This window comes from Artemia sp. Qi Xiang Cuo, chromosome 17, assembly GCF_049724085.1.
Source record: "Artemia sp. Qi Xiang Cuo chromosome 17, ASM4972408v1, whole genome shotgun sequence".
Lineage (NCBI taxonomy): Eukaryota > Metazoa > Arthropoda > Branchiopoda > Anostraca > Artemiidae > Artemia > Artemia sp. Qi Xiang Cuo.
Genome location: NC_142810.1, coordinates 45,142,459 through 45,167,649, shown reverse-complemented (window position 1 = coordinate 45,167,649; position 25,191 = coordinate 45,142,459). Strand labels below are relative to the sequence as shown.

At 37.0% G+C, this 25,191-nt stretch overlaps 1 long non-coding RNA gene across 1 annotated transcript; it reads right to left on the bottom strand.

The window, feature by feature from the left end:
* Window positions 1-393: 393 nt before the first annotated feature.
* Window positions 394-23,868, bottom strand: LOC148942247 (uncharacterized). The gene is made up of 3 exons (XR_016143158.1): window positions 23,597-23,868; window positions 7,351-7,529; window positions 394-611 (listed from the first exon to the last, which is right to left on the bottom strand). It is a non-coding gene; the product is annotated as an uncharacterized LOC148942247 (long non-coding RNA).
* Window positions 23,869-25,191: the final 1,323 nt, after the last annotated feature.

The window sequence follows — 25,191 nt, the reverse complement described above, 5'->3', positions numbered from 1 at the left end:
TGAGAAATAGTAAACGCATAGACCCTAGATATTGTATTGTATCTAATTATCTTGTCCATTAGCACTATGGGAGAAAAAAAATGTATTACTACAGAAGTACAGGAATCACCACCCCCCACGAAACGACATAAAGGATGAGCAGAAATTGCACTGAAAAATGAATTTATGCTCAAAACGAACAAAAATTAGCATAAATAGTGATAATGTTGCTAAAACTCAACCCATAATAGACAATTTTTGGAACTGACTGTTGATCTTGGAGGCCAGTCCTTTCTTATCTAAGTTTCTTCTTTGTTTGAAATGGGTTCACTTTGGTAATCTTAAACAAAGATTTTAAATTCGAGATGAGAAATTCAATTTTCTAGCTAAATTCTTATTTTTTTTTTAACCAATTCACTTGATTCTGAACCGATAAAATATTGATAACTCACCTTCATTATCAACAGAGAGGGAGGTAAATTCCTGAGAGTCACGTTCGACTTTACATGGTGCCAAAATGCCAGGAAGAGCAACCACCGGAAAATCTTCAAGAAGAGAAACCACGGGAAACAAAAACGATTCTGGAATGTCCAGCTGATCCGAAACGTCACCGGGTAAAACATCTTCAATATCTAACAAAAGTTTATATTTTAAAAGCACAAAAAAGACATTTGACCAAAATGTATATATTTTAATAAAAGAACATTTTCCTTAGAATTGAATATTATATTGAGTTAGTTTAACTCTTTTACACGGTTTGACTGAATTGATATCTGACATAATTCTAGATAATATATATTGATGCTCCACATGCTATTCGAGACTCATGAGATAGCACAAACTATGCAACAAGAGGAATCATTTCTGAATTGTTAACCATATATGAATTCTTAAGAAGAAAACCAATGTTACATACAAAAAACAACAAAAAAAACATTTTATTCATTCATTTTAACAACGATCAAAGAAATTTCATTTGGCAGACCAGAAAACAGTTGATAGAACATTATTCATCAAGAAAATAGATTGTTGAAAGCAGGTTTCAATATGACCCAAAAATTAGAGATGGTTTCCAGATATTAAATGACTAGGTTCAGTAAAACTTTCATCATAATCATTATTAAAACTAAATTGATATCACATTACCTAGGAACATTAATTTTTTTACTTTGTCGCTTGTATTCAAAGCAATATAAGGTCGAAGCAGTATTGTAACCATAAAAAAATCCCTTCCAAACTTGATACAACTTGCAATACTTGCTTAAATATGTGAAAATGAAATTAAGACAACTAAAACTCTCTAAAAACCTACGCAGATTAAGTTCATAGAATCAACTCAACAACAACAGGTTTTGTGAAATTAAAAAAGGGGATTATATGCCCAATTTATATGATAAAGACATTTACCTACATATTTTGTGATATTTTATAACTATATCAGCCTTGAGTGGCATTTTAAGTGGTCCTTCTAAGAGTTTTATTTGATTTACCAGGACTTTGAAGTAAGTTAATTTTTCTTTCAACTCCCTTGGGAATTTTATCCTTTGTCTTTATTTGTTTACCAGCGGTTTCATATGTTTCTTCTGAAATTACGTATTTGCGAATTGCACGGTTGCCAACTATATTTCATAACATTATAGATTGTGGCAACTCAGCCGTTTTTTTCGCGTATTTTCTGTGATTGTATTTTGAATTTTCGTGTATTTAAGGCTGATTTGAATCACAGAAACTATCCAACACAAACTAACCCATAGAGACTCCATTTCACCCAATTTAATGCCCCCTAAACAGTCGACTCGTAATACCGATACGACGCCTACTGGGGGATCGAAAAGAGCTCGCGCTAGCCCCAAAAAAGGGTGTGATAAATGTTTGGTATGTGAAATAGACCTAAATGATGACTCCTTGGCAATTCTCTGTGATGGATGCGGAAAGTGGATATGCATAGACTGTATGGACATGCCTGAATCCAAATATATGTTGCTCACAAAAATTTCTCGACGGGTTGACGTTTGCATAAAGTGTCCATTTTGCAAACACTCTCCTATGACTCCAAGCAGTTCTAACCAGTATCCAAGTGTTGAGAGTATCGTCGAAGCTACGATAAACAGTATGAAGAGAGATACTATTGATAAAATCCCATCCTAAACCATTATCCAAGATATTGTGCAGTCTTCAGCAAATAACCTTGAAATTACTCTCAAAGAAGAGATTTCAAAATCGATTAATGAAATCAGAACACAAATGTCAGCTCTTGAACATCAGGTCGCTGAGAAATGCTCGATTTATGATGTGCTTGCTGAAGTCAAAACGCTTGTGCAACAAGAAACTGCCGGGCCATATACTGATTTTGCCTAACATCTCAATTGTGAGGTTCAGCGCCTTTTTGCCGAAAAGCGGGATAGACAACGTAGAGCTCTAAACATAGTTGCATATGGTATCCCGTCACAATCAGACGAGCAACTCTATATCCAGTCATACCTCAGCCAAAATTACAAACTCGAAGGCATTCAAATTACAAATGTGAAAAGACTTCCCGTCCCTGCAAACTCACAGTCCGTAAATGCAAGCCCACCACCTATCCTCTTCTCTGTTTCCAGTGTTGACATCAAAAGGAAAACCATTAACCATTCTCGTGAACTCCGTGCAGATATTCAGTTTCGCGGTGACGCATCAAAGGCCGAGCGTGATAAACGTAAGACTCTCATAGATACTCTAAAAACGCGAATAAACTCTGGTGAAAAAGATCTCATCAGTTTCAAAGGCCAAATTGTGACAAAAAAACGTTGCAGCTCATCGCGGTTTGAAAGTTCCAAAGCCAGCCCTGAACCCGGCCGCGATGGAGATATAACAGTTTGTCCCTTGCCTCCTGTAAATAGCCCTGATTTCTTGCAGTTATCCTGTTCACTTTGTAGAACTTCAAGTGTTAATACTAGCGTATCAACTGAAAATAAATTTAGTGAATTTTTCTTTTCATGAAAGCTACGGGCTACGCATTCGCAGCTACGGGACCTCTGCCTCTGGACGACCGATCACGAAAGCCTCGAAATAATAATACCCTGCGTGTCATCTCTAGCACTGTTGATTCTCTTACAAATAAACTTCTAAATATCCAAGTGCTCTTAAAAGATGAAGAAGCAGATATTGCTGGGTTAGTGGAGATTCTGCAAAAATTTACTACAATACCTGTTACCGAAAGTATGTTGCAGATATCTGGTTTTCAGTGCTTCACTAATTTTGGGCCACCACATTGCAGAAGAGGAGTTGGTATTTATATCAGGGAAGGTTTCCAGGTTAGTCTTAGTAACCGTTTAATTTTCGATGTACCCTGGGTAGAAAGTTTATGGCTTGATATTACTCTTCAAGAAAATAAAAAAAATCTGTATTGGGTGTGTATACAAAAGCCCTAGTGTACCCTGTCTTAATGATTGTGAAATACATCTTAAAACTATCATTGATGAAATGGCATCTACAGTATCATCTGATTTAATAATTATCGGTGATTTCAACTTCCCGTTAATCGAGTGGGTTGATGGTCTTGGTCAGGTAGTATCTAATAATGGAGATTCACCATTTGTGTCTTGCTTATCTGATAACTTTTTTCACCAAACGGTTGACAAGCCAACAAGGCATCGTGGCAACCAGAATCCTTCCTTGTTGGATCTCGTAATTTTGAGCAATCCAGATTCCCTTATCAGAAATGAATTTATTCCTCCAGTCGGCAACAACGACACTCAGTTATCCTCTCTGTGCTATCCTTGAACATACGTCTGCAACCTAATCTTCGTCCTCAAACTTTAATTGACTACCAAGCAATACAGAAGAGATTAACCTCAATAAATTGGTCAAAACTAATTATTTCTGATATTAATATATCATGGACAAATTTTAAAGAAGCCCTCCTATCAATTGAAAAAAAGCACTCCCGTATCATTTACTGAAAACAGCCAAAAACGAATCCATTCCTCACAAAGGATACAAAAAGAACAATCAACAGGAAAGCCAGAGCCTGGAAAAGGTACAACAAGGAGAAATCTTAGGAAAATTGGATAAGGTATGCAAAGGCTCGGAATCTTGCCTCTAATGTAGTTAAGGAATTGAAGTCTCAAAATGAGGAAAAGCGTGCCACAGATATCAAGACAAACCCCAAATCTTTTTGGAGACATGTTTCTGCCAAAATTCCAAACCGTCACATCATTCCTGGCCTCAGACATAATGGCATAACCCACTCATCGCCAATAGATAAGGCCAATATATTAAATACCCAGTTTGCCTCTGCCTTCACCATTCAACCTTGTTCAAATATTCCTGGAGCACCATCAAACTTAATATGTCATCCAATGCCAAAACTATCAATTACCAAAGATATGGTCTTAAATAGTCTGGAAAAACTTGATGTTAATAAATCCAAAGGATCAGATGGAATACACCCAAGGCTTCTTAAGGAATGCCGAATTGTTCTCAGTTCTCCCTTGTGTGACCTCTTCCAGCTGTCCCTACAACATGGAGAACTACCGTCAGATTAGAAAAAGTCCTATACAACACCAATCCACAAAAAAGGCCCCAAAGATAATGCAGAAAATTACCCTCCTATTAGCATCACTTCTGCAGTTGTAAAGGTGCTTGAGAGATTTTTTAATAGAGCTCTAATTCAGCACTTGGAAACTAACAACATCCTCACTTCCAATCAACATGGCTTCAGATCTTTAAGATTTGTTGACACTAATCTCATACACACATACGAGTTTGTTACATCATTATTGGATAATGATGTACCTGTCGACATGGTGCTCCTGGACCTCTCAAAAGCATTTGACAGGGTTTGCCATTATTTCCTCATAACCAAACTAAAAGCAGCAGCTGTTGATGACGTTATTGTCCAGTGGATACAGAGTTTTCTTTCAGAACGAACTCAAGTTGTAAGAGTTCGTGACTCTCGAGGTGTCCCTCATTGCTCCTTGTCTACAACTGTTTTAAGTAGCGTTCCCAATGGGACCATTCTTGGGCCAAGTCTCTTCAACTGATATATAAATGATGCACCCAATCTCCTCTCAAACCTCCTCACTCTTTATGCTGATGATTCAAAACTTGTTGGTAAAGCAGCCACAACCTCTGACTAGCAATCTATTCAAAATGACCTTGAAATTCTTGGGACTTGGGCTGATACATGGATCCTCTCGTTCAATATTGACAAATGCCATGTAATCCACTTTGGTAATCATTACACACATCAGCAATGCCATCTCCAAGGTAACCGCCTTTCTGCAGTCTCTGAAGAAACCGAAGTTCAGCACCCATGCAAAATCTGTATCATCGTCTGCCCTCCAATCTCTCAGAATGATCAAAAGAACTATCTCTAGCAGATGCCCAAGCATGTTTATGAAGCTCTACAAGGCACTAATTCGCCCGCGCCTAGAGGTTGGAATATCCCTGGCATCACCCTATTTCAAGAAGGACAAAGAAATTCTAAATAGAGCTCAACAAAGAGCAACCAAAATGGTTGAAGGCCTTAAACAAATGCCATATAAAGAGCGTTTACGTCACTTGAAACTTCCTACTCTTGCATACAGGAGGAAACGTGGTGACATGATAATGACCCACAAAATTATTTCCAAAAATGTTCTCCCTTGTCTCCTTACCCCTCCCCCAGAACATTCTGTCACTCGAGGTTATTCCAAAAAGATCTTCAAGCAACGCTCCTTAGTCCGAGAAAGAAGCCATTTTTTCAGCCGACAAATAACAAACTTGTAGAATCTACTCTCTGAAAATACAGTGGCTGCTGATTCAACAGGTAATTTCAAGAAAAATTTGGACAAAGAATGGCTACAGAAAGAGTTCCTGTACGACTGGGAAGCTGCTGAGTCCTCAACCAAAATTTAGTCCTCAACCTCAAACCCATTGAAGTCATAATGGAGCATTACAAGGATGAAAATCCTTAATTTCGCTCCAAGCTGAAATTTAAGGTAATTTAAGGTAATACATTTGCGCATTTTGTATAGGTATAGTGATAAGGGTGTATTGTAAACTTCTTTTTTACATCTGCTTAAGTATCAATCAGCCCATTTTCCCCTGCATTTTCTGACTATATTTTCACTTGCTTACCTTCTTTCAGTGGAAACCAGACAAAAAACTGTCCTGCCTGGCACCAATGGGTTTTGGAATTGCTTCCGACGACCATATTGATCCGTTGGTTGCAGCTTCCACACCAATCTTCAGCTATTCCTTGTCAATCTCCTACCGTGTCTCTGGAAGCCTCTCCACAGTCCTCTTTGAATTTTTGCCGAAGATTTTTCTTCTTTCTAACAAAATGTTGTCAACAGGAGGGTACTACCCTGCAAAAGAGGACATCTCAATATTTTACCTTTGGGCCAACACAACGTGTGACTGAGAAGCTTGAGGTGATGCCTTTTGATGATAATGGATAGCCCTTCAGACTGGCCGCTGCAGCTTCTCACTTTGCTATTGGAAATTCTAGACCATTTGTTGATTGGGAGTAAGAAGCAAAGGCAGCAGAGATCGAAAAGGCCTGGAGTTCTAGCCTTTTCAGCCTTGAGCAGCCATTTCTCGAAGACCTACAGCTCGCACGCTTGCTATATAGACTCTGACTTTGGTTCTTGCTCTTGATCTCTTGTCTGGTCCATAGCCACTTTTCAGAAAACCATGAATTTGACCAAAGACAACTCCATTGGGATTTCTCAAGGCATTATTCATTATCCTGTCTATTACAAAGTTGAACAATGTGGGGAACCAGGGACATTCCTGCTTGACACCATACTTAACTGTTGACTTGGGAGGGTCACTTTCCGAGATGAGGACATAGGTCTCTGTATCTATTCATCCCCTTGGAAGTATGTCAATAAGGTGCTGTAGCATTTCATCTTCAGCCATAGTTCTCAATTGTTCTTCTCTGACAAGGGAGTAAAAACTAGCAGTGAAGTCAACAAAAGTGATGACCAATGGTAGGTGATACCTGTTGTACTGTTGCTAATATAACCAGCTTGTATTCTATATTTACAGGCACAAAATTATTTTTGCTTATTTTTCTTCTTTTATTGCTAATACAGTTTGAAACTATTAGGATGGACACTAATTGTGAATGACTCATAATGACCAACTCTGGAAGGAATTTTTTTTATCATGCCTGCCTACAGGAATGGGTGGGGGAAATATTTTTCTCGCAATGGATCATTTGTCTTCAAAATTTGCAAATTTAAGCCTAACGATTCAGTATGTATAAGCTTTGACTGGTTATGTCTATTTGATTCTGAAGGATGAAGCAAGGTGTGCCTAAAAAGTAGCTTTTTTTTCAACTTATAATCACAGGAGAGGACAAACAGAAAAAAAAATTCTTCAAATAATTAGATAAATTACCATTTTTAATATCAGATCCTTCAGATAAGGTAACTTGTTCAGCCATATTTGAAATTTGAGGTGAGTGAATAACAGATTCTTCCAATTGAGTTAAAACCTCTTATTACATGTAGAATACCAACAACAAGACTTGGATATGGTCCTCCTCGTTTACACCAGTTAGTAAATGCAAATGCTGCCTAGAAAAAATGAAACTTATAATGATTGATGTGGAGAAAAGTTATGCAAATTTTGTACTAACATTTTAGATCAAAGAGGTTCAAAAGCTTCAACACTTGAAATGACAAGAAAATATTATTCTTTTTCCATCTTTCTATTACTTGAGAAAGAAAAAAAAAAGGTTGAAACAATTTTTATTTTCGATCAAATCAAAATTACAGTACACAAGCTTTTTTCAGCTTGGAAAATTGTTTGCAACAGCAGAGTGACAGTTTAAGAATATATTGTAGCATGAACTAGGGTATAGAAAGATGTTTTGTATCTCATCTTGATCATGATCTTTCTCAAAAGCCTTACAAAATTACTGCAATAACAGTCCTGACAGTTTAATGTTTAAAAAATAAATGGGTACCTCATCTAGTCGAAATGTATTTATGCTCCTGCTTAACAAGTTGTCATTTTATTTGCTATCTTCACAACAAAAACAATTTCACTCATTGTCCAAAATGGAAGCAAATGGAGCAAAATCAATTGGATCTTGAAAAGGTATTTTTAAGCACTCATATCTAACCAGTGTTAACTTAAGACAAATTCAAGAGGGCCAAAAGGCTGTGAATCCAATTTCTAAAACATGAACAAATACAATAAATCTCTTACAGTCTAAAACTCATATGTGGTGATTTATAATTTGTAGATTTTAGCATAAATGTAGAGCTGTTTATGTTATTTTCCACCAAGGCACTTCATAAGGAAGCATTTTTAGTAAAAACTTTGAAGGGGCTAATTAGGTTGGAAATTAAAAGCTCTAGTGCTCATTTCAAGTGTCAAAAGTGAGGTAAAGCAACCCCCCCCCCTACTGCGTGCCGCTTATTTCCCTAAAAACATCTGATAAACAATTGAGACATAAATTTTCATCAGCACAGTTAATTATCAGATATCTATGCCTCTGAGAATAACAAAAAAAGCCTGTAGGACAAGGATTGTAAGTTATGCAATTCAACCATTGTCTCAAAAAAGATTTTGTAAAAGGGGGGCATACTTTACTCTTGGTATCCAAAAAGGTCAGGGATGCTAAGGTCATTCTTTCTTCGAATGATGAGGGGAATAATGAACTAAATCAAAACGCACTAACTAAGGTGAAGCTTTCAGGGAAGGATGAGCGGAGGATTTAACTAAATCAAAACACATTAAGTGCAAGCAGGTTGACAAAAGAGTGTATATCAAGAACAGCTTCGGGTATTAAGTAGAACATTTTAAGAAGAACGGGGAATGCTAAGTGTGCTTTGAGTTGATGTAATTGTACATGTTTATTATTGTTGTAAGTTGTGTTTTATAAATATAAAACACAAACTGATATACTTCCTTCAAATGTATTAATAAACTTTACCCCAACCCTTTTAGATGAACTAAGAAACGAACATACAGCTCAAACTATAAAGATATTCAATGAAGTTTCTATAGCCTGAATCAAAGAGTATGCATATATCATAAGGGTGGGAACTGGTGTTAGTATCAACAAAAGAAAAGAACTATTAACACTGCAGTATTACCTGCCTAGCCCACATGAGCTTTCCCCCTTGTAAGCGTTAATGCTACCCCATGTGCTTTCCTTTGCTTGCTTATTGTGTTTTATATTATAGGGGCTAGGGTCATAATAAAAGATTGAAATCAACTTTTACATGGTGTCAGAAGTAAAAATCTAAAAATGGATGTCTGACAGCCTTCAATCAATTGGGATGCACACAATTTGGACAATGAGTGGAGAAAATTCATAGACCATGCTACACTTATGTTCCATGGTCCTTTAGCAAGGAAGTCTGAAAAAGTGAACATGCTTATCTCATTATCTAGGATGGAGATAGAGGAAGTGAAATATTCAAAACGTTTGATATGCCAGTTGCTGAAGTGGATAAAATAGCAGTAGATATTTAGAAGTTTCAAGATTATGCTGCAACAAAACTCAACAAAGTTTTCTCACAATATGTGTTTAAGAGAAGAGAACAACTGGAAACAGAAAGTGTGGACAGATTCATTACCAAAAATAAGATTCATGTCAAAGCTAGCAGACACACTGAGGAGAGTGAAATGATTCAAGACAAGATTTTCTGTGGTGTAAATAATACAAAAATCGGTGAGAGATTGTTAGCAGAAGGTGGTCAACTAACTCTTGAAAGGGCCAAAACAATGTGACAAACATATGAAACAACCTTAGCGCAACTAAAAACATTCGAAGAGAAACAAGAAATAGAGCAAAAAATTGACTCTGTATCAAAAACTGGAAAAAGCTGGTTGCCAAAAATACAGAATGCTATTTTTGTGGTGGGTAATTAAATAAACATCATGTCTGCACTGCAAAAGGGAAGTTTTGCCCAAAACATAAAGTCAACCATTTTGCCAGGGTTTGCAAAAGCAAAACAGTGAATGCTGTTGAAGACTGCCATAGTGCGTATGAAGCAGGTAAAGAGCACCCATCTAACTCTAATTCAAATGAACAATCAGACTTATATCTCTATGCAGTCAACCAAGATAACAGCAAGGATGAAGCCTATGCAACCATAACCATTAATGGACAGATAAAGGTGGATTATAAGGTTGATACTGGTGCCCCAGCAAACTTAAACCCTAAGCATTACTTGGATATGCTATCCTCAAAGGCAGGATTACAGACAACCAGACATAGACTCAAAAGTTACTGTGATTTCCAGATACCTTCACTTGGAACTTGTGAACTGCACTGCAGCTACCAACAAGGACAAATTTAACTCCAGACATTCTATGTAGTGGCATCCAGAACCACTCCCATTATTGGGCTGAAATCAGGCAAAGATTTAAATTTGGTGAAATTCATCCTCAATGTTGAGATGCAGAAGCAGCAAGATAATCCAAGCACACCACAAAGTTGTAATGACGTTTTTGAAGGGTTTGGAAAAATTACAGGAGTGTGAAATACATTTGAAAGAACATGCCACCCCTATAGTACATCTTGCAAGAAAGGTACCCATATCAATGAGAGACAAGCTCAAGGACAGGCTAGCCCGCCTTGAAGAGCTAGAAATAATTGAGAAAGTCAGCCAACCAACTGAGGTTAATACTGGGTTAATACTATAGTCTTGTTCAAAAAGAAAAATGAAAGTGTATGGTTGTGCATTGACCCAGTTGACCTAGACAAAGCAATTAAACAACCCTATTATCCAATCCCAACCTTTGATGATGCTCTTAGTAACCAGGATGGAGCTGTTTACTTCACTAAGCTAAACACACGTTCAGGCTACTGTATACTTCAACTGTCTGAAAAGGCTTCATACCTGACAACATTTAGCACAGTCTATGGCAGATATTCCCTGGAAAAGGTTTCCTTTTGGGGTTGATATCAGCACAAGATGAGTTCCAGCAAAGAATGGAACATGCATTTGAAGGCCTCCAAGAACTGTGCATTCTAGTTGATGATCTCTTAATCTATAGAAGAACTAAAAAAACACGATGACAGACTTTAAGAAGTCCTGAAGCAAGCCAGGAAGTCTGGTATAAAATTCAACAAAAGCAAGTGTCAGTTTGGTCGGGAAAAGGTTTGCTATTTTGGTCATGTGATCAGCAAAGATGGCATCAAGCCAGACCCTGAGAAGCTCCAAGCTATTAATGATATGCCCAAACCTAAAACTAAGGAGCAGCTGCAAACACAAGTTGGAATGTTGAATTTTCTTTCCATGTACATTTCTGACCTATCATCAAACAACAACCCCTCAGAGACCTGCTAAAACAAGAGTCTTTTGCTCTACAAGAGCTGCAATATGAATACATCATGGAGATAAGGCATTCAATTGTGTCTAGATTAGCATTTTTTTTATCACAGCTGTAGGACCATCAAATCAAAAGTGGATGCCTCAAAACATGGCCTTGGAGCAGAGATATCAAGATATCAGCAAATGACAACATATTTATTTATGCATCCAGAGCATTGAACAAAACAGGGCAAAAATATTCACAACTTGAAAAAGAACTATATGCAATCATTTATGGATGTAAACATTTTCACCATTTTATCTATGGCAGAAAAGGTAATGTGACAACAGACCATCATTCAATAGAAACAATACTCTTGAAGCCACTCCAAAATGTACCTGCCAGGATACAAAGACTCATGATTCAAATTCAGCCATGTAATCTCTCAGTTTGCTACTCTCCCAGTCCTGAATTCCCTGTAGCTGATGCTTTGTCTTGTCTCCACCTGCCCAACATCAATGAGGAGTTGCAAGCCAATATTGAAGTCTTTGTACACACTATAAAAAACTGTCTGTTCGTCCGCACCACTAAAATCTGAGAAATCAAGGAAAAGACAAAATCAGACCCCCAGCTTGTCCAACTAGGAGCTATACTCAAGGAAGGCTGGGCAACCTCTTGAAATCTCTGTCTTGTTGACATCAATTGTTCTGGAATATTCAATACAAACTAGCAGCTGTTGATGGACTGGTGTTCAAGGGGCCCTGAATCATCATTCCATTACTTCGCCGAAAGAACATTTGGCACAGCTCCATACAGCCCATTTAGGTATGGAGAAAACAAAACAGAGAGCTTGCATGCTTGTGTATTGACCTGGCATGAATCTTGATATTGGAAATTATATTCAAAATATGGAAAATCTGTGCAAAGTTTGCCCCAAACCACATAAAAAAACCCTAACCAACGCCAGCATTTCTATCCTACCATGGCAGCATATAGCAATTGACTTGTTTAAGTGGAACGAGCAACAATACCTGATAACTGACAACTATCACAGCTGTTATTTAAAATAGATAAGCTACCATGCAGGACTTCAGGGAAAATCATTCTGAAGCTCAAGGCCCGATTTGCCCATCATGGCATATGCAGTTGATGACATCAGACAATGGGCTCCGGCTATCATCATGTGAAATGAAAGTTTTCACAGAATCATAGGGAACAGAGCATAAGACGCCAAGTCCCATGAACCCAAGGTCGAACAGGCTTATAGAGAAACAGTCCAAACATGCAAGAGAATCCTTTCGAAAAATGAAAGTGTATGGTTGTGCATTGACCCAGTTGACCTAAACGAAGCAATTAAACAACCCTATTATCCAATCCCAACCTTTGATGATGCTCTTAGTAACCAGGATGGAGCTGTTTACTTCACTAAGCTAGACGCACGTTCAGGCTACTGGATACTTCAACTGTCTGAAAAGGCTTCATACCTGACAACATTTAGCGTAGTCTATGGCAGATAATCCCTGGAAAAGGTTTCCTTTTGGGGTTGATATCAGCACAAGATGAGTTCCAGTAAAGAATGGAACATACATTTGAGGGCCTTCAAGAGCTGTGCATTCTAGTTGATGATCTCCTAATCGATGGAAGAATTAAAAAAGAACACGATGACAGGCTTGAAGAAGTCCTGAAGCAAGCCAGGAAGTCTGGTATAAAATTCAACAAAAGCAAGTGTCAGTTTGGTCTGGAAAAGGTTTGCTATTTTGGTCATGTGATCAGCAAAGATGGCATCAAGCCAGACCCTGAGAAGCTCCAAGCCATTAATGATATGCCCAAAATTGAAACTAAGGAGCAGCTGCAAACACAGGTTGGAATGTTGAATTTTCTTTCCCGGTACATTCCTGACCTATCATCAAACAACAACCCCTCAGAGACCTGCTAAAACAAAAGTCTTTTGCTCTACAAGAACTGCAATGTGAATGCATCATGGACGTAAAGCATTCAATTGTGTCCAGATTAGCATTTTTTTTTATCACAGCTGCAGGACCATCAAATCAAAAGTGGATGCCTCAAAACATGGCATTGGAGCAGAGATATCAAGATATCAGCAAATGACAACATATTTATTTATGGATCCAGAGCACTGAACAAAACAGGGCAAAAATACTCACAGCTTGAAAAAGAACTATATGCAATCATTTATGGATGTAAACATTTTCACCATTTTATCCATGGCAAAAAAGGTAATGTGACAACAGACCATCATTAAATAGAAACAATACTCTTGAAGCCACTCCAAAATGTACCTGCCAGGATACAAAGACTCATGATTCAAATTCAGCCATGTAATCTCTAAGTTTGCTACTCACCCAGTCCTGAATTCCCTGTAGCTGATGCTTTGTCTTGTCTCCACCTGCCCAACATCAATGAGGAGTTGCATGCCGAAATTAAAGTCTTTGTACACATCATAAAAAACTGTCTGTTTGTCCGCACCACTAAAATCTGAGAAATCAAGGAAAAGACAAAATCAGACCCCCAGCTTTTCCAACTAGGAGCTATACTCACAGAAGGCTGGGCAAGTTCTTGAAATCTCTGTCTTGTTGACATCAATTGTTCTGGAATATTCAATACAAACTAGCAGCTGTTGATGGACTGGTGTTCAAGGGGCCCTGAATCATCATTCCATCATGTCTCAAAAAGAACATTTTGGCACAGCCCCATACAGCCCATTTAGGTATGGAGAAAACAAAACAGAGAGCTTGCATGCTTGTGTATTGACCTGGCATGAATCTTGATATTGGAAATTATATTCAAAATATGGAAAATCTGTGCAAAGTTTGCCCCAAACCACATAAAAGAACCCCTGGCCAATGCCAGCATTTCTATCCTACCATGGCAGCATATAGCAATTGACTTGTTTAAGTGGAACAAGCAACAATACCTGATAACTGCCAACTATCACAGCTGCTATTTTAAAATAGATAAGCTACCATGCACAACTTCAGGGAAAATCATTCAGAAGGTAAAGGCCCAATTTGCCTATCATGGCATTTGATGCAGTTGATGACATCAGACAATGGGCTCCGGCTATCATCATGTGAAATGAAAGTTTTCACAGAATCATAGGGAACAGAGCATAAGACGCCAAGTCCCATGTACCGAAGGTCGAAAAGGCTTATAGGGAAACAGTCCAAACATGTAAGAGAATCCTTTCGAAATTCCTTGAGAGTGGAATCAATCCTTACATTGGTATTCTTGAGTACTGGAACATACTGGTAGATGGGTAGGCTTCCCCTGCAAAGCTGTTAATGAGCCGTCAACCTTGATCAGTGCTGCCTTGCTCTTACCAACATCTGAAAAAAAAACTGTTCCCCAAAAGATATTCACAGAAAACCAAATAAAACACCAGGTGCAACAAAAGTCCTATTATGACAAGAAAAAAAAGAACTGCCAAAACTCTCCACAGGGGATAAGGTTTTTATAAGAAAGTGGTGAATGGACCAAAGCAGAAGTTGTGTTATGCAGTGAAAACCCAATGTCATACTTCATAAGAACAGTGACTGGGTCCTTGCTAAGAAGAAACCAGATTCATATATCCTGGCCCTATCTCTCAATACCTAGTGACATCAGCAGCACAGTGCCCAAGGAGTAGTAATCCAGGTTCCAATGAATCAGTGGAAAAAGGAACAGTGGAAAAGGAGGTACAAATTGCCCTGGATAGGGTCACCTCTACCCCCAAATCAAGTCCTTTGTCTCCTGCCATAACACCAACACGTCACTCCTCCCACCCATCTGAGCCATGCGCTCCAAAACAAACGTCCCCATGTTATAATACAGTGACAAAGCCAATTTCCTCAACCATCATTCTCCAGCCTAGCCCAAAATACCAGTCTGAAACTCCTACCACAAGAGCTCATCAAACAGGCTACAGCAGAACAGTGAAACCTGTTAGAAAGATGAATTTATGAGTGATTTAGACCATGTTTTGCCCCCCCCCCTATAGACTGTTTAATTGAGAAGAAGGAAGATATAGTATTACCCAACTAGCCTGCATGTGCTCTACCCCTTTCAAGTGTTAATGCTACCCCATGCGCTTTACTTTGCTTGCTTACTGTGTGTTTTACATTATAGGTGTTTGGGTCATAATAAAAGATTGGAAGCAACTTTTACAAACACAATCTAGTATTTGGTGAAACTTTGTATTTTTTCAAGCAGTGTAATTGTCTTTCTGTAAGGAACTGAGATCAGAAGTTATTACTACCCTAATTTAAGCAATTAAGCTAATTACATTAATTATTCTTATTACTACACAGAAAGAAAGCCAAGTGTTGCCAAATATTAGATGGTGTTAATAGTTTTGTTTTTGAGACTTTCACCTGTTCCTATTCTCATTTCTTTAATATTGATTTAACAGAAAAAAACACACAAAACAACAGCAACAACCAGTGGGAAGAATGAAGACAGCATATGAAAAATTTATTGAACATAGATACATTTGTCTAATAAGGGGGGGGGGGGGGCCAAGGTGAAGGGGCAAAGGTAAAGTTTACTGGGTAATAAAATGAGACAGGATTTCTTCTAAAGAAACATATTAACATATTAAAGGGTTAATAAATAAAATTTTGTTATTTGAAATATAGGTGATTGCCTAAATAACTAGCTCCTCATAAGGAAGGATGTTCAGAAAACAGTTCTTACTTCATAATATGCAGAATGATCATTTTTAACACACTTTGTATTGAGCTAACCTTTATCTTCCCTTCTTTAATTGTTTTACACTTTTTCTACCAAATATTTGAATTTTTTGTGTCATTTCACTAAGTTTTTGTTCTGTTTAGAAAAATGTTCTCAAACAAACACCCAAATACCATCTTCATAATCTGACCTAACTTCTCACAAGTTTTCTTTTAATATTTGCTATGTAAAACAATTAAAATGACATTGATGGTGTGCAATTTGTACTGATGACACTCGGTTTTGTATACAGTGGTATCTATAAACAAATTCTATAGATCCCATTTGTTCCAAATAAGTTTGAAAACATAAAAATGCTCATTGAATCCATGCTTTTTTTTTCCAAAATTTGGTAGAAAAAGTGTAAAACACAGAAGGAAGTGAAGATAATGGTTAGCTGCATGCAACAAATGTGTTTACTATGATTATTCTGCTTCTCATGAAGTACGATTGTTTTCTTTATGTGGAGGTAGCTATCTAGGCTAGTACCAAAATTTTTAAATCTCCTGTTTACTCAAAGCCATAAGTGTAGTTTTTTTATAACCCATCTACCAGTAAATTCCATTGACTGTGACAAAATCAAAAACCAGACAGCACGTGGCAAATATTTAATTTGGGCCATATATTTGCCTATTAGGGAAAGGAGTGATAAAATATTGTGGTGGTGTATTCAAAATGTGTTAACTACAGTTATTTTGCATGGTACAAAGTAAGAATTTTATTTCTAATTCTTTCTTGTACCCAAAAATAATGTCTATAGATAAAAATGTTGGTACTCCTGTACCAAACGTACTGTTTTATATACTGCTAGTTTGGTTAATGCTAATGGAATAAAATAAAAAAAGGATGAAAATATAATAGTTGAGAAACAAATTTGGGCTATATATTTGCACATTAGGGGGGAGGGAGGGGGGGGGGGGTAAAGCATAGCATAAATTATTATGTAACCTAACCTAGGTATCTTCCCCCTCCCCCTATACCCCAAAAAAACAACAGTTTAAATATTGTATATGCAATGAAAACCATGCTATACATTGTATTACTCAATAGCGGTGTCTTGAATTATCCCATTAAAAACGCGTTTTTTGTGACTGGTTTCCATTGCAGTATATAAAAGAGCATATGTATTACAGGAGTACCAACATGTCTCATCTTAAAGGACCAATCAGGGCTACAAACTGAATTTCTAAGAAAAGCCATTAATATATTTAAAAGAACAAAAAAAAAACATCAAGAGATTTGTTTACCTAATTTGTAGCTCAGTAATTGAAATATCTCTAAATTTACCTAATGAAAGTAAAAAAGTACCACTAAATTCCTTATTTTACAATGAGTTAACTAACAAAGCCAGGGCAAGTGAAAGTAAAGGTATAAATTTAGGACCAGTCCTGATCTTAAGGAGACATGTTAAGAAAATAATTCTTATTTCATAATATAAATCACAATTCTAGTTAACATATTTTGCAGGGGGAGAACATTTATCCTTACTTCTTTCCTTTTTTTCCAACTTTGAAAGAAAAAATTATGAAAAAAATGATGCTTTGGATAAATGTTTTCTCTGTTTTCAAATATGTGATGCATAATATGCCATCCTATAAATGTTTTTTATATATGTTGCTCTTCCTGGCTGATTGTAATTTTGTAGACTGGATTCTATTACACCTGGGATAAGTGGACAAGTAATCTGATAAGTAATGGAATGCAATCTACAAAATTAAAAATGGCCAGATGAACGCCATCTATAAATAACATTTATAACATGGCATATCATTGAGCACAAATTTGAAAGCAGAGAAAACATTTATCAGAAGTAGGATGAATCAGGGAAAGTCCGACACCTTAACATGTTTTTTCCTGTTAAATTGACTCTCAAGATTTTTTTTTAGGAGTATCTCATATCATCTTCTATCAACCTTTTTTTTACATCAGTTTCCCACATAATTCACTTTCTAATTTTCCCATATACTGTACTTGTAACCCATCACCAGGTCTCAAAGTTGGTGCAGTCTGCTATGTTGGACTTACCCCAGCTTTGGGGGATGTGCAACATACCCTAATAGCCTTTTTCAACAATATGTCAAAAATAATATGACATCACCATCTTTAAGGGCATTGAGGAATCACTATAAGTCCATAAGCAAACAATTTTTATGTCAAACTGACTTGCACCAGACCATACTTTTTTCTGCTGCTGTGGGGTAACTCTGACAGTGTTGGACTTACCCAACAGATAAACATTACAAGTATCTTAGCTGAGGTGCACAAATCACTGATGTAAATGATTCCTTGTATTTTAAAAAAGAAAAACATATCACACAAATAATGGTTTGACTTCAGATACAAAAAGGGACTCGTATATGTTGTAGCTCACATGTATGGGCATAAAACAAAGATTTACTGATTCTTGCCAGTAACTGCCTTGTACAGTACAATAACCTGGCGGTTCCCACTAAGTTTACTGGTCCTGCAAAAATGTATTTGTCATCCACAGTATCAATATTGTCTTTCTTTGGCCTATTGAAAAATTAGGTGGCAAGGCTCAAGCAGTGAAGAAACTTGGGCTTAACTTTTCCCTTGTCAGGAAAGTCTAGAACTCTTCCTATGTACCAACCTTGTTTGTCATTCCTGGCATTGTACTCATTTAGCTTGGGAACAATCTTTTGCTTATTGGGTGTCTCCTTGACATAACTGTCACTTTCTTGAGTAGTATCTTGAATACTCTGATCATCCTCATCAGAGCCAAGTTCAAGACTGATGTCTGATTTGATATCACTCAAATCTCAATTTGTATCCCTCTTAGGAAGAATTTGTTGTTTTTTTTCATTCACACCCTTCCCATCTGAACTTTTCTTCTTCCCTTTGCCTTTTGCTTTCAGATTCTCTTCCCTCTGAAGCACCTCTAGATGTTCTTTTGATGTTATCACTTCTGCCTCTCTTGCAATTTTCTTCTGGTTTTCTATTCCTGAAACTGATTGTGGGTCAGGCCACTTGATTGAGTCAAGAAGAATCTCTTCAAAAGTTTTTGATTGGTTGCCAAACAACTTCCTTGGACTAAAGGTAACAGAAAAGGTAATTTTTTCTAGTTCAGTGTTGATGGTAGTTGTGACTTTAGATATGCCTGCCTATTCCTCTTGTTCCTTTTTCATTTGTGCATAGCATCTCAACTTGGTAGGTTCAAACTTGATCTGGTCAATTACAGATGGGTTTACTCTCATTTGAACACTCAGATCAAAGATTCCAATTGCTTTGAATGACTTTTCGATCAGACTAGGAGTGAGATAGGTATCCAATACCTTTGATAAGAGACATACAAAATCCTTCTTTGACAAAATGTTGCCAGGGTGCTCCCTCTGCCATTTCACAAGATTCTGATCATAAGACACTTTCATTCCCTTGAAAACCACTTTACAGAGAGGTTGAAGCATGTGGGTTGCACGTAGAGGTAGCTTCAGAATTGTCAGGTTATTTTTGTTTGCAAGTTTGACAAGAGCAAGAGAAAGATGTGAGCCATGTTCATCTAAGATGAGGAGTGCCTTTCCCTTTACACGAGGAAGAAATTAGAATTCAAACCAGTTTGTAAAGAGATCAGACATCATCCACCCTTTCTTAGTAGATGAGTAAGATGTACGAGGGTATGCTCCGTCTACAGGTATCCATGAGGTCCAGGTATTCTTTGCAGAGAAAACTATTAGAGGTGGGAGTTTTTCTCCATTTGCACTGATACAAGCCAAGACAGTTGTATTTTCACGTTCATTACCACCTGTTCTACAAGTGGCTGATGAGCCTTTGGCTCCAGCAACTTTTGTGTTGCCAAGATCCCTGCAGAAAGATGTCTTGTCCAAATTGAACCAGCACTGGGGCTAGTCAAGAATATCCATCGCCCTGGCAGTTTCATGCAACAGCTCATAAAAACCATACATTAGGAAGGGGTCAGATTGCTGCAAAAGTCTTTTGTTTTCTAACCTTTCTGGTTTCTTTAGTGAAATTTTGTTTGGCACTTGAACCCCACCCACCAGTCATGACCAGGTTGGTTTTCCTTAAGTCTTGTTTGAACTTTGTTCTTGATGAGATAGTCTTGGACTTGGTCAAGAAATTCCTGCTTGCTGAGACCTATGTCCCATTTTTCAAGTATTCAGAGACCCTGAGCCATATCCTTTTCTATTTCAGCAGGAATTTCTTGGCTCATCCCTTCACAACAAACTGGTTTTTTGACTTGTGTCTTCTTCATAAGATGATCAAGCAAGGTAGTGTGCAGTATCTGAAACACTTTGGAAGCCTGTAGCATAGACATTCTCTTTGAAGATATATCTGCTAGCACGTTTTGTAGCTGAGTTGCATCTTATGTTCCTCTAACCCCACGTTGTGTTTTCTAAACATAATTTCTAGGCATCTAGAAAAGACAAAGGAATTATGAATGAATTTATTTGAAGGGAAATTATGAATGAATTGATGAATTTATTTGAAAACCTTTCACAAGCAGGTGTGCAAAAGTTCCAAAACTGCCAGTAGCAGAATTCCAAAAGCTGCCAACACTTTAGCAGCACAATCTGTGTTTACAGTTTTTCTTTGAGGAAAAAGTATTTCTATAGGTAAAATTTGCAGAAATATAACAAATGTAACTTAGTATAGCTTGCAGTTAGAAATATCAATAGTTTTCTGAATCATATTTAATCATATTAAATTAATGTATCATATTTACTCTAATACTGCTAGTGGTGTACAGTATTCAAAGTCTTAAGTATTCTGTACATAGCTTACTGCTGATAGTTCATGGATTGAGTTGTACACTCCAATGATATTGGTATTATAAAAATAACGCATACCCAACTGCATGCTTAATACTCACTGATCACAATACTACAACTATAAAAAGGTGAGTATACTTTTACTAGAATAGGAAGAAAGATCAGTAATTTAATGATCTATGTCTGGTTTTGATGTGTAGTAAATAATTGAGACATAAACTTTTGAAAGTAGTGAAAAAGTTATGCCATGTCGAGTGAAAGTTATAGTTACAAGGGGTGGATTGTCATCAGTGATAAATCAATCACTAGGGACATCAACCTTGAATGAAATGGGATTTTTGGGGAACCAGTTTTGAGAAGACAGACTTTGGGGGAAATCTCCAAAAATTCAGAGGTAGTGGAAGCACTGGTATTTTTTTGAAAAAATCTGCCAAAAAATTTTACTAGGCCATAAAAACTGTCAAGTAGCATTGCTTCTATGCTACCCCACTTTTTGCACGGCGGAACACAACTTATGTTTTGACAGCTTTTCTTTGAGTAAAAATTATTTTTATATGTGAGAAGGGTTTTTTCAGACAAAATCTGCCAACAAATTTGATAACTGTCAAATTGTAGTTCTACTTTGCTACCCCACTTTTTCCACGGCAGGTCACAAGTAAAGGTTAAGATGGAAAAACTATGACAAGGGAGAAAGATAAACAAAAGTAGGCACAGAACTGCAATAGATGAATGATCAACACAACACTACATTCCACTAAGTTAGTAGAGCCATCTAAGGACAGTTACAGTCAACCCTTATTACCTAAAGCTTAGAATCTATTATACCGTTTAAAATAGCAATCTTTGGTAACATGAGGTTAGTCTGACACCCCAGCCAAACTTTTGGGGAAAGTCCAACATGTTGGACTTTTCCCATATGGGCTTTTTCAGGGGTGAGACCAACACCCTTCTTATCTATTCAACTAATAACATTAGCTTGTTTTAAAAAATCAGGAAGATGCTCCTGGTCTTCTAGTTTCTAAGAAATGAAAAAAATTCTTTATCTCTCTTACTTTATAACCTGCATAAGTTAAAGTAAAGTTAGTTACCTGTGTTCCTAAAAAAACGCCATCCAAAAAACTTCAAAACTTTCTGAACAGAAGGCATGCTAACTCTGCTGGAAGTTGATGGCACTGTTGCCTACTGCTACTAATATGGAAGAAAGTATGAAAGCCTCCCACAGATAAAATGGACCATGGACAAATTGAAGATTGGTGTCAGACTTACCCCACTGTCAGACTTTCCCTGATTCACCCTATGGCTTTTTTTATAATTTTTTTTTGCAAAGTTGGAAAAAGAAGGAAAGAATTGAGGATAAAAGTTCTCCCCCTGGAAAATATGTTAGATAGGATTAATATGCATATTATGAAGTAAGAATTTTTTTTCTTAACATGTCTCCTCCTTATGACAAGGACTGGTCTTAAATTTATACCAAGTAAAGTTACAACTGGATCTTTTCAGAAGAAAGCCTAGTAAATTTTTACCAAATAATATTATTGACTTATGAATAAAGTAAACATACCACTCAATGTCTTTTTTTATGCTCTTTCCAAATATAATAATGATTTTTATTGGAAATGACTTTTACCCCCACCCCTATTTACAGCAATTCAGGCTATATATTTGCACACTAGGGGGCGGGGGTAAATTTTATTTCTGATGTAAATGAGAGGTAAGATTAAACTTTCCTCCCACCCCTCTAATATGCAAATAAATACCCTGAATTGGTATATATGGGGGTGGGGGCTAAAATTCATTTCCAATAAAATTGATTATTATATTCATAAAGAGCATAAAAAAGGCATCAAGTGGTATATTCACTTTATTCATAAGTCAATAATATGATTTGGTAAAAATTTACCAAAAGCCTGCTAGAACAAAAACACATTTTGAAATTAATAATTTTACAGTTTTGTCTCTAATTGAATTCAGGAATAAAAATTTGTTTATGTGGGAAGTTTGAAGATGCTCTAATAAAGTGCTTTGAGTCACCTGAACCCCATGGCCCAGCAATGACTTCAACCCTAATACTTTACTCTTTTCATAGAACTGATTACCATTATATTAACAGACAATTTAATAGCTAAAAAAACTCACCATTACTATCAGAATCTCATCCTGAATCAAAATATGATATTCATTTCTGTCACAAATTATTTTCAGAAATACTTCTAGTTTTCATTAAGTTGTTGACAATTGAACAAATCAACCACTCATATAAGGCAGGCAATTGAACAAATCAACCACTCATATAAGGCAAGCAGCCATGGGCGTAGGCAGCATCTTGTGTAGGGGGGGGGCAGCCGCGTCTGTGATGGAGGGGGGAGGGATCTTACTAATACTTCCCAAGGTCCTTTGAATATAGGTCTTTAGAAACTAGTCATTCTATATTTCACTAAAACTCGGCCTTTAACATTTTCCATGTTCTACTTTTCCTGCAACAGTATAACATAAGAGACTCACTATCCTACTTCCAATTTTCAGAAAACATAAACACCACAAAAGGAATTTGACACAAATCACATTATGGTTTGATAACAGCTTCTTCTAAGAATTCAACTCAAAAGTTTACAGTTGGGCAAAATTAAATATTAAAATTGGTATAGGGGAGACCAGCCCACGTCTAGCCAAAGCAAACAGTTTCAATACAAAATCCTATGGGGCTTCTGGTGGATTATAAATGCTCTGACAGATTGCAGTGTATTTTTTTAAAAAGTCTGACCTTAATTAATACTTTTACAAAAAATTTCAGATTGGATCAGTTTTTATGGTGATTAACTCTGGAATTTTGTTCAATTTTGTCTGAAATCCTACACCTAATTACAAATACTAGAAAACTTGCATTGTAAACTCACATTGTATTCTCCTATTATTTGCCTGTTTTTGGCAGCTTCCAAGACATGCCATCTTCACCAGTTTGCTGTTAGTATTTTTCCATCCTGTGGGATAATGAACACCCATGTTTGGCCACAATACCCAGGGTAAATTTGGCATGCCATACCAAGGTGTCCAAAAGTGGGCTATGCTTGAAAAGCTGTGTAAACAGCATATTTAAAGGTTGAAGGCAAGCTTAATACCCAACTGTGTTATTTCTGGCATTGTTTAATCCTGTCAGAACAGTAGGTGAACTGAAGTTCTTTTTTTTCTGTTAAATTTCATTCAAGATAAAATGAATAAAAGAAAACAGAAGAGAAAAGAAAGAAAGGTGGCTGTGATCCAGAAGAAAATAAAATAGCCGGTTTTTCTGTCTTATTCTACAAGAAATCAGTTGAATTCTCTGGAATGTCCCTAGAGGTGTACCATGGGTGTCCCTAGAGGAATGCTGCAATACAACATAAAAAAAAGTTGAGAAGCTGAATATCCCTCTAAAAAGTCTGGACCTGAATTTCCTTACACCCTGTTACACCCCATGATCAATATTTACAGAGGAACAAGCAAAAAGACTAAAAAACTTACTTGAAAATGATAACTGATATGCTTTCGACTGTATTCCCCTAGAAGCATGTAAATTTGCATACACTTATGCCATTATTAAGAGAATAAAAGTACCAGATAATGGAACTGCAAAGGTAGTGGAAACAGTGGAGGAATTACAGGTAAAGATTGGTACCATGGTTTTATGGATTGACTTAAAACTCTATCAGTAAGAATGCCAATAAGTACAAGCCTATGACAGACAACTGCTTTCAACTGTCACAGTGTAGGAGCTTTTTTTAACAACCTGGATTGAGGCCTATATAAACACATGTTCAGACCACAAGACATTAAACCAACAAAGAGAAAAATCTCATGGCTGGCCAGTTTGGCTTAAGATCTTTCATTCCACAAGACATTGGAAGTTTTGACAAATCAGGTCTGAAAAAATCCACTAGCCTGGTAAAATCATTGCAGAGCAAGGCCAGAAGTAGGTAGGGAAGGTCACGTCAGCAGAAAGAGGTCAGTTGACCATGATTTGTGCTAGTGTTAATGTGTTGGGAACACAGTCCCTCCTCTACTTATTTCCCCACAAAAACAGTGTCTGGAAATTTTACTCAGGGGATCTTTACCAGGAACTATCATGATCAGCTCAGAAAATACTTCTGGCTAGATGATTGCCTCTCATTCTTTGCTGCACTTGCAGCATTTTATCAATCAACTGAAACCCAAAAAATCATCAGGAAAAAAATATGAAAAACTCAGAAGTGATCACTGACACCCCTATGAAAGAATGCATTACTGCTAGGATAAAAGCTGTATCTGCCAAAAAGCCCTAGTCCTGGAACAGAAGAAAGTCAGACAGGTGAAAAGACCAAAAAGCAAAAGGCGTGTCTCTGGCAACAAGAGTTACAGTTAGAGTGACAATTCTGATGTAGATGATCCTTTATACAACAACTCTTCAGACCCCAGCATAGACATTGAAGACAAGCCCCCTACCAGCAACTTCTAATTTGACACTGAGAAAGTCAAGGCT